Source organism: Pistacia vera, unplaced genomic scaffold (genome assembly GCF_008641045.1).
Source record: "Pistacia vera cultivar Batoury unplaced genomic scaffold, PisVer_v2 Contig757, whole genome shotgun sequence".
NCBI classification, from domain to species: domain Eukaryota; kingdom Viridiplantae; phylum Streptophyta; class Magnoliopsida; order Sapindales; family Anacardiaceae; genus Pistacia; species Pistacia vera.
The window spans coordinates 87,023-96,693 of NW_022196620.1; the positions used below are offsets into that span (position 1 = coordinate 87,023).

Sequence of the window (9,671 nt, forward strand, 5' to 3'; positions counted from 1 at the left end):
TATGTAACCCAAATGCATCCACAAAACTAACCATAAATTCAAGCTATCAAAGGATCACAAAAGGATAGTTTAGTCCAGAAATCCAAAAAAAAAATGAAAAAAGCAAAATCCCCCTCAAAGTTCGGCGCAGCTTGCTTCCAATTCATGCAAATCCACTATCCAAAACTAAAATCATTTTTTAAATCCTATAAATACCCCTCACAACCGTTTCAACTCCATCAGCACCGCTCTCTCTTCTTCCTACTCCTGAAAAAAACACTTCTGAAAAAAATGGCAAACAAAACAAGTACAATCTTCTCCTTCTTCTTCTTGTTTCACTTAATCTGTATTCTCTTCCCTTCATGTTCAGCAAGTTCTAGTGTTTCAATGTCGTCTCATTCGGGGCGAAAGCCGATGGCAAAAGTGACTCAACCAAGGCGTTCTTGCTGCTGGGCTAAGCCTGTGATCGGCCGCGGCTGCAACCGTTTATGTGCCGAAGGACGGTTCTTGCTGCGCAGTGCGGTGTTTTCAGGAAATGCAAGAGCAGTAATTACGATAAGAATCGATGGGACGCTTGTTGCTCCGTCTGATTATAATGTCATTGGAAATCTGGGAATTGGCCTTCTTTCAGCATGTCAACGGATAAACCATTAATGGTGGCATTCTTGATGGGCAAGGGACTGGCGTGGGCTTGCAAAAACTCTGGGAAAAGTTGCCTGGTGGTGCCACGGTAAGTGAACTGAAATGACCACATGTCCTTTACGTTATGTATAAACCATTTCTTTAAGGTTAATTATTGTTCTCTTTTCATGGAAAGTCGTGCTAATGGGAGTTTTTATTCTATGATTTGGGCAGTCAATAAGCTTTTCGAATTCCAACAACATTGTGATCAATGGATTAACATCGCTAAAAGCCAACTTTATCACATTGTTTTCAACGGTTGCAACAACGTGAAAATGCAAGGCGTGAGGATCTCAGCCTCCGGAAAAGCCCAACACTGACGGTATTCATATCCAGTTATCGACCGGGTCTCGATTACAATACCAGGATCGCGACAGGCGATGACTGTGTCTCAGTTGGCCCGGAACCACAACTTGTGGATCGAAAATGTTCAATGCGGCCTGGACATGGAATTAGGTAAGAAACGTATCCAATTTTGTGATGTTTAAAGTTAAAACCTAGGACTAAAATACGAACAGATATAGATAATATTTTGGTGGTCTGTGGTGCAGCATTGGGAGTTTGGGGAAGGATTTGAAAGAGCCTGGAGTACAAAACGTAACAGTTAAACAGCAACATTTACTGGTACTCAAAATGGACTCAGAAATCAAATCTTGGGGGAGACAAAGCAGTGATTTGCCAGGAACATTCTCTTTCAACATGCAGTGAGTGGACAAATGTCCAAAACCCATAATTGTCGATCAAAATTACTGCCCTGACAACATAAATTGCCCTGGCAAGGTACCATGTCAAAAGGGTTTTTATGAAAAATCAATGAATCTATAATATTTCAGTATTAGACCAACTGGTTTTTATCTCGAAGTGTAACAGTATTTTACAATAAAATCAACTTCAATTTTTTGTCTGTGCGTGACAGGTTCAGGTGTTAAAATAAGCGATGTGACATACAAGACGTTCATGGAACATCGGCAACAGCAGTAGCCGTGAAGTTTGATTGCAGTTCAAAGTATCCATGCTCCAGGATAAGAATGGAGAACGTGAAGCTTACATACAAGAATCAACCGCATCAGCATCGTGTAGCAATGCTGATGGAACAGCTTCTGGTTTAGTTCAACCCACCAGTTGCTTGTAGCGGTCAAAAGCTACATAATTGGATTGATTATGTGCTTGTAAAACTAGATTATTAGTCTAGGTCATTGCTTGAGCCTGTGGCTTTTGCCCGCCCTTGGGCTTAATTGGAGCCTGGCCTCGCAATTAGCATTTGTAAAACCCTTTTATTGGGTGGCGTTTGTTACAATTGTGTAATATCATGATTTATTTAAAATTATGGCTCTTGAATGGATATATGGAACAATTTGAGGTGCGAATGTCAGTCTTCTTTTAAATTCAGAATTACATTCGTCGTGGGTTAATATTAGACGTCAAATTTTGCAATACATTATAAAATAAAATTTGATTGAAATAACCTTAGAGTTAGCCTCGGAGTTAAGATGTTTGCTCCATTCCTTAAATATTTAGGTTCAAACATTGACGTTACTTACTATAATAATATTGGGGTTATTTACTATAATAATATTGTAGCCTACTGTCCTTTAAGCTTGTATGGTGTTCAATAAACTTAGAAGATTAATGGAGGTATACGCAAGTAGTCTGGATACCTCGGTTACCCAAAAAAAAAAATTAAAAATTTTAAATTATCTTTAATATTAACTTATATACAGTGGCTCAATGCTTATTACAACGATTAGTTATTCCATTAATTAAAAGGAGATTCAATTAAAAAATAAAAATGGCCATGGTCAATGTTAATAGAATCCCGAATAATTGGCAAAGAAAAATAATAAAGATTGGATGCTTTAACTTAATTAGTCAAAAGTAATAAGTTTTATTGTAAGCAGTGACAAGTTAATTAATTAGAAGCTATTTCTGGAGAGATGCTTCTCAAGCTAGTGTTAAATTAATAGCCATGATGTTAGTATTAATGAGATTTGATAAATGTATCCCCATTAATGTGAATGTTAATGCAAAGATAATATTTATATCTCACATGTTGTAGCTCTTGCAGTAATGAAGGATCTCTCTAACAGGAAACGGTTAACTGTATTAATTAATTAAAGTGTGATAAAATTATTTGCATTTTCCAAACAAGCAATTGACATAGATTAATTTTAAAGTCCTTCGGCGTGCGTAATCCCAAGCAAAGCAATGACCCAGGTTATTAGTTCTTGTATAGATTTCAAGATCGAGTTTAGAGAAGTTTTTCATTACAAATCAATATAATTCTCTCTTTATCTTAGTTTTCACCTAAATTGAAATAATTTTATGATAATTATTCAAAAAACTGATATGGGCGATAAAGTAATTTTATAAAATATTTCTTTTCAATATATAAAATATTAGCAATTTATAACTAGCGAAGTCATAGTTCAGAGGATTGCCTGCATTTTTCAAGTTTTCACGATTTTGAATACAGAAGATTTTATCTGAATTTTAGTTTTTTATGTTAGATTAACTAACGACAGAGACAAACCCTATGAATTTATTATAGGAGGGGCAAATTGAAAATAATGTGATATAAAACAACAAAAAAGTAAATAATGGGATCAAATCTAAAAACATTAATACAAATATCGAGTGATTAAAGTTAAAAATAATAAATAAATGAAAATAAACTTTCAGTGGGTCACCAACCCCCACTCATTATAACTTGGGGCGCCCATGATTTGGGGCGAGCGGTTTTGGGTACCCTTCATTTTTCGGGAAATTGAAACCAGAATTAGAACCGCACAATGCAGGTTCCCAAAAAAAGGATAAGAATCGGAACCTAACCTGAAATACAAATTCCGGTTCCTTACCCGGGTACGCTAAAAAAAATTACCCTGTTAGTTTAAAAAATGACAAAAATATCTTAAAAGTTTACAAATACACCCCTAACAAATTAAGAAAACCTATATTTAGTAGTTTTCAACTTTTGATACTCATTCATTTGTATCCAATGTGATCATAAATCTCATATCTCTAGGCAACACTTGAATTCAATCAATTTATCACAATTCATATAAAATTTCTCATTCAAAACCAAAACACAAACAGGTTTCAAGTAGGGTACCGTGTTCCGATTCCAATTTCCGTTCAGAAACCTGTAGGAACCGAAACTAGAACCGCACAATGTCAGTTCTAATAAAAGGCAACCAAAACCTACCTGCAGAGTGTCGAGTCTAGGTTGGTTCTGGTTCTGGTTCTACCTGCTACCCTTGCTCACCTCTACCCATAACTGACGAAAAATTTATTGTAGCCCACGACAAAACTAGAAAGTTTTTTCAAATGGAAGAAAAATAGTGAAAAAATAAGAGAAAAGCTAATGGATGTTAATTTTTACAAAAAAACAATTGTACAAATTATAAATTATTTTGACTTGAGATATTTAATATAACTAAAATATATAATAAATTATAATTTTTATATAAAAAAAAAATATTTTGTTTACTCAAAAAATTGACCAGGGTTAGAGCTCGAGGGAGCCAAGGACCCCTGGCTTTGCGCTGTTACAGTAAAGGTTATATTGTATAAACTACAGTAATGAGTCTGTGTTTTTATCCGCAGGATAGAATGTATATTTGTTATATTGTTTTTTATGATATGAATGCCCTCATACATTATTACTATTGACTATTGTATATGTACGTATTGAACCAAACTCCATGGCTGATTTAATGAAAGTGATGGTCATAAATCGAGCTACATTTCCAAATAACAAAAATTGCCTGAAACATGGCGCCCCAAAACAAGGCAACCTGTATTTACGACCGTAGCAATTAATTCACAATCCAACCACGTTGAGACATTGACCCAAGCGAACATTTATATGTCTAAACAAGTATATGTATATCTATGTTTGTTTTTCTACAAGAGAATGAAATAATAATATTTTATGTATAGAAAATTGAGCCTAGCAACAATCCGGGAGCTGCAATATTTCATCAAATCTCACCTTGGAAAATCGAGCAAGCAATCATTGTAGTTAAAATAAATAAGGGTAGCCGAAATCTGATCCGGAATACTGCAATATCTAGAGAGACAGAAAAGTGTGTTAGGGGAAAGAAAATTATATTTTGACGATAGGTTGATGTATAATATGTCATTTTCGATCAAAAAATCTTTAATTAAATTATGAAGGACCGCCGCCGATACGTACCCCACTTTTGCTCCAGTCCATGTTCCATGCAATAAAACTGTCGTTCCTTATTCATGGACTTACAAATTATACTAGATTTTACAAATTTCTATATTTAAATAGAGGTGATACAGAATGAATAAAATACTCAATAATAGTAGTAATAACGTGAAAAAGAAGAATGCTACATGTCAATGTCTTTTTCACTTTTTTATGTGTAAAAAGAAAAAATAATACTAATGTTACATCAGTTTGAATAAATTGAAGAATTTGTATACATAATTGGTATGTGTAACGCTATTGGATGAAGCTATTAAACATACATTTTCATAATATAGAGTTTTAGATTGATGAATCAATGCCACGGAGTAGTTAAAGTTATTGAGTTGCACGAAATAATCACTTTAAACTTCTCTGTTTGTCATTGATTACATTGGATAAGTAGATAGGATTTATGTTATAAAATTTGTATTATAAATTATAATATCCACGTAAATGTGACAGTTCAAATTGATCAATTTAATAGGTTTGCGTGTCCAATAAGGGATTCCGTTGATTAATTAAACTGCACATCATATTTGTAAAGAAAGTTTGTAAGAATGGTTTGTAGTGTATCTTTATTGATAATACCCTCACCCAAGACAGAAAAATTATAAAATACTTGTCAAAAATATTTATACTAGCTTAGATGCAGTAGCCCACATCGTTGTAATTATAAAAATTATCTCCATCAAGCCATGTCCTAGAGAGAAAGGTCGCAGCTTGTCTGCCTGCAAATCAAGACTCACGAATATAGACAAAACAAAATCCATGAAACCTGCCAAACCCACACCGTTTTAAGACTTCATTTTGTTTGGTTAATATTTTCAAAATTGCGAATGTGTTTTAACATGATTGTTAGAGTAGAGGTTGTAAGAGTAAAACTTTTACAGATAAATTTTTAGAATAGTAAAAGAACTTTCTAATATTAATTTATCAAAAAGGGCTTAATATACAAGAATAATCAAGTCAAACTTATACTTTAGAATAAGGTTATTTTTGAGTTTTCAACATTTTAGATAAGCTCAAAAGGAGTAAAATAACTTATTTAGAATCTATAAACACTTTTGAAATACAATCAAACAATCTAAAAAATATTAAAATTGTTATAGCTAGCTTTAAATAAGCTATTTTGGCCGGTAGATAAGCCCAACCAAACACGACTAATGTCGTATATCAGATACAGATACAAAGACTTTATATAAAAACTTTTTAACTGTAATATTATTAAAATAAAATAAAAATTATTTTAAGAAGAAATAGTACTTCAAGTATCTTGAAATTCAACTAGCACTTCAAAAAATAAAAAAATAAATAAAAAATCATATATCTAGCAAAGGAGTTTTTGATAGAACCAGAGTGGTACACGTTTAAACTTTCCAAATATAATATTCAAATCTGGATAATATTCTACAATTTATATTTGTCTTCTTCAAACCTATTGGAATAAATTTCAAAAGAAAGAATGGAGCTTCTTTAGGAGAGTAGGTTTTTTATTCATTATTTTTTGTCTCTTACTGAACTCAATTCAACCCATCAAGCTCATCCTTTAGTGTTAAATTGTCATCTACCAAGAAAAAAAATTCTTCTGTTGTCCACAGCCCTAACCTTTTAAAATTAAATATTGACAAGCTTACGTTTCAATTTATTGAACGAACCAATAAAAGAAATATAGTTATGAGGATCAGGATTCTTCTTCGTATGAATTAAATATGAGCTTTTATAAAAATATTTTATTTGGTAGTTACAGAAATGAAAGATAGTTGGAAATAAATCTAAACCATAAATAAAAAAAAATGCATAAGTGTCATTAATTAGATCCTTCGAAGCTCAGAGAAAATCAGATGAAGATAAGATCCTAATGAAAATTCCAACCTTCTCTTAACTGTATTAACTACTTGAATCGTGGAGGTATTGAGCTTGTGCCTAAAGCAAATATACGCCATATAACTTAACATTATCCGGAAAACAAGAAAGTTCAAGCACTTTTTTCAGCTTTCTGAATTTATTATATTATGAAAATATTTCATTTCAAGCAACCATCTACGTGCACTTGTCCTTTGTGTTATTTGTCTTTTTTGAACTCAATAACACAAACTTTTCCAGGCCTCTAATTGTTTTCCTTTGTAGAAATCCCACGTTTAGTAAGAACAATACGTGTTAAAATTAAAGATTATTCAAAAAGTAAAATCACGTTTCAAATTTGCATGTTAAAATATGAAACAGTATAAGAAAACAGAACAATGCACATGCAATGGTTGAAAAGTATATCAAAAAAGTAAAAGATATACATACAGAACCTTTTCATTTTCAGTAAAATATGAAAATAACAATAATACATGCTAAGTCGTACTCACTTAAAAGTTTAAGTTCGTAGGTAGGGCTCAACCTATATTAGACCAATATGCCTCCTCACATCAAACTTGAATTTTTTTTTTTTTCTTTATCCAATTGTATGGGAGGATTTAAACTGAGACATTGACTCTATATTATGTTGGTGAAGAATTTGATGTTTCAATCATTGATTAATACTAAAGAGTTACAGACATTATATAAGAGGAATTAAATTCATTGAATCTTAACTATGTTAATTATATATTCACAATATATTAACATAATAAGAGATTACCAATAACAAGAGTATCCTAAAAAAAAGATAAAAATTTTAAAATATTAGTAAATCTCAATAATATATATATAACTCACATGTTTGTACATAAAAAAAAAAAAAAAAAAACATAGCTTGTGCATAAAAAGAGCAAATAATCTAATATCCAATGAATGATTAAATGGCTCGTGTTAATGAAATTTTATTTGACAAGCAACGATAGACAGACTATTCGACAACATGCTATGTGGTTTAATGTTGGAAATCGACAACACGCTACCTTTTCGAATTTCCTGTTGTGGCGACCTGCTTTAAGCCTATAAATACTCCATGCAATACGCCATTTCAACTCCATCACTAACCTTCAAACTCTCCTCAATTTCTCTATTCTTTTCTTCAGTCTCCTTATCATCATCAAGAAAAATTAATGGCAAAACCTATGAGTTCCCTCATTCTTTACTTATTTCAATCCTATTCGTTACTCATCTTTAGCAAGTCCTGTGACCTACGATGTGGTCAGTTTAGGAGCCAAAGCCGATGGCAAAACTGACTCAACACAAGCTTTTTAGCTGCATGGACTAAATCCTGTGGCTCGACTGAGGCCGCCACCATTTACGTGCCACAAGGGGAGGTTCTTGCTGGGCAAAGTTGAGTTTAAAGGCGAATGCAAGAACAATGACATTACCCTACGTATGATGGCACTCTTGTGTCTCCATCAGATTATAACGTTATGGAAATGCTGACAACTGGATTCTTTTCGAACATGTTAATGGCCGTTTCATTAATGGGGGCACTCTTGATGGCCAAGGTACTGGCTTGTGGACTTGTAAGAAGACAGGGAAAAGTTGCCCGAGTGGTGCCACGGTAAGTTTAAAGATTGATGTTTATACTAAAGTGATCTTCCATTTTGGGTAAATTCATTATCTTAACAAGCTTCCATTCTGGGTTTAATGTGCAGACGCTGGAGTTCAGGCAACTCGAACAATTTGTGATATGGATTGACATCGTTGAATAGCCAGATGTTTATATTGTTATCAATGGATGCAACAATGTGAAAGCCCAAGGGGTTAAGGTTTCAGCCTCAGGCAACAGCCCTAACACCGATGGAATTCATGTGCAATCATCGAGCGGTGTTACAATCTTGAACTCCGGTTGGGGACTGGTGATGATTGTGTTTCAATGGCCCTGGTACTACCAATTTGGATTGAGAATGTTGCTTGTGGTCCTGGCCATGGGATCAGGTAAAAATTTGAAAAACAAGACAATCAGATTGGTTATTTCTAATTAATTGTAGTATTTTAGTTCTGAGGTTTGTGATGTTACGTTTTGTTGCAGCGTTGGTAGTCTTGGCAAGGAACAGAAGAGGCTGGAGTGCAAAATGTGACCGTAAAAACTGTAACATTTACAGGTACTGAAAATGGAGTGAGGATAAAATCTGGGGGAGACCTAGCAGTGGTTTTGCTAGAAACATTCTTTTTCAACATGCCATCATGAACAATGTCCAGAATCCTATCGTTATCGATCAAAATTACTGCCCTGACGAGGAAAAACTGCCTGGACAGGTACATCACCACAAAGTTTAGCATGGATAACTCATTTCATATAACTGTTCCTATAATTTAAGAGACGTAACGAAAAATTAACCTTCACAAACAATTTTCAATGTCTTCGTTAATTGATAGTAACAGGCTTCGGGGGGTTAAAATAAGGGAGGTGACATTCCAAGATATTCATGGAACATCTGCGACCGAAGTTGCGGTGAAGTTTGATTGCAGTTCGGAAATCCATGTTCTGGGATACCTTGGACGATGTAAAGCTCACTTATCAGAATAAACCAGCTGAAGCTTCATGCAGCCTGCTGATGGATCTGCTTCCGGTTTCGTTCAGCCTAATAGCTGTTTGTGTAGTGAAAAATACATGAAGTTGTTTGCATTATAAGAATATGTTATAGATGGCGGAAAATCGTTTATTGTGTGCTTTGTATTTATATTGTTACAAGACGTTGTGTACGTTTTACAATATTAATTATTATATATAAAGCTTTTACTCTTGATAGTTGCCCCAGAAGTAATCTATAACGCATATACATGACAATACGAGGCCAAAGAGATTGAAACAACATAATAAACTTTTATTTTTGAAAAATCCATCAAATCTTTTCTAATAGTAAAGAAACAACCGAAAATGGAA

The 9,671-nt window shown here is 33.6% G+C and overlaps 2 pseudogenes; both read left to right on the top strand.

The window, feature by feature from the left end:
- The first annotated feature begins 270 nt into the window (after positions 1-270).
- LOC116115941 lies at positions 271-1,792 on the top strand (annotated as a pseudogene).
- Positions 1,793-4,431: 2,639 nt separating this feature from the next.
- LOC116115942 lies at positions 4,432-9,419 on the top strand (annotated as a pseudogene).
- The last annotated feature ends 252 nt before the right edge of the window (positions 9,420-9,671 follow it).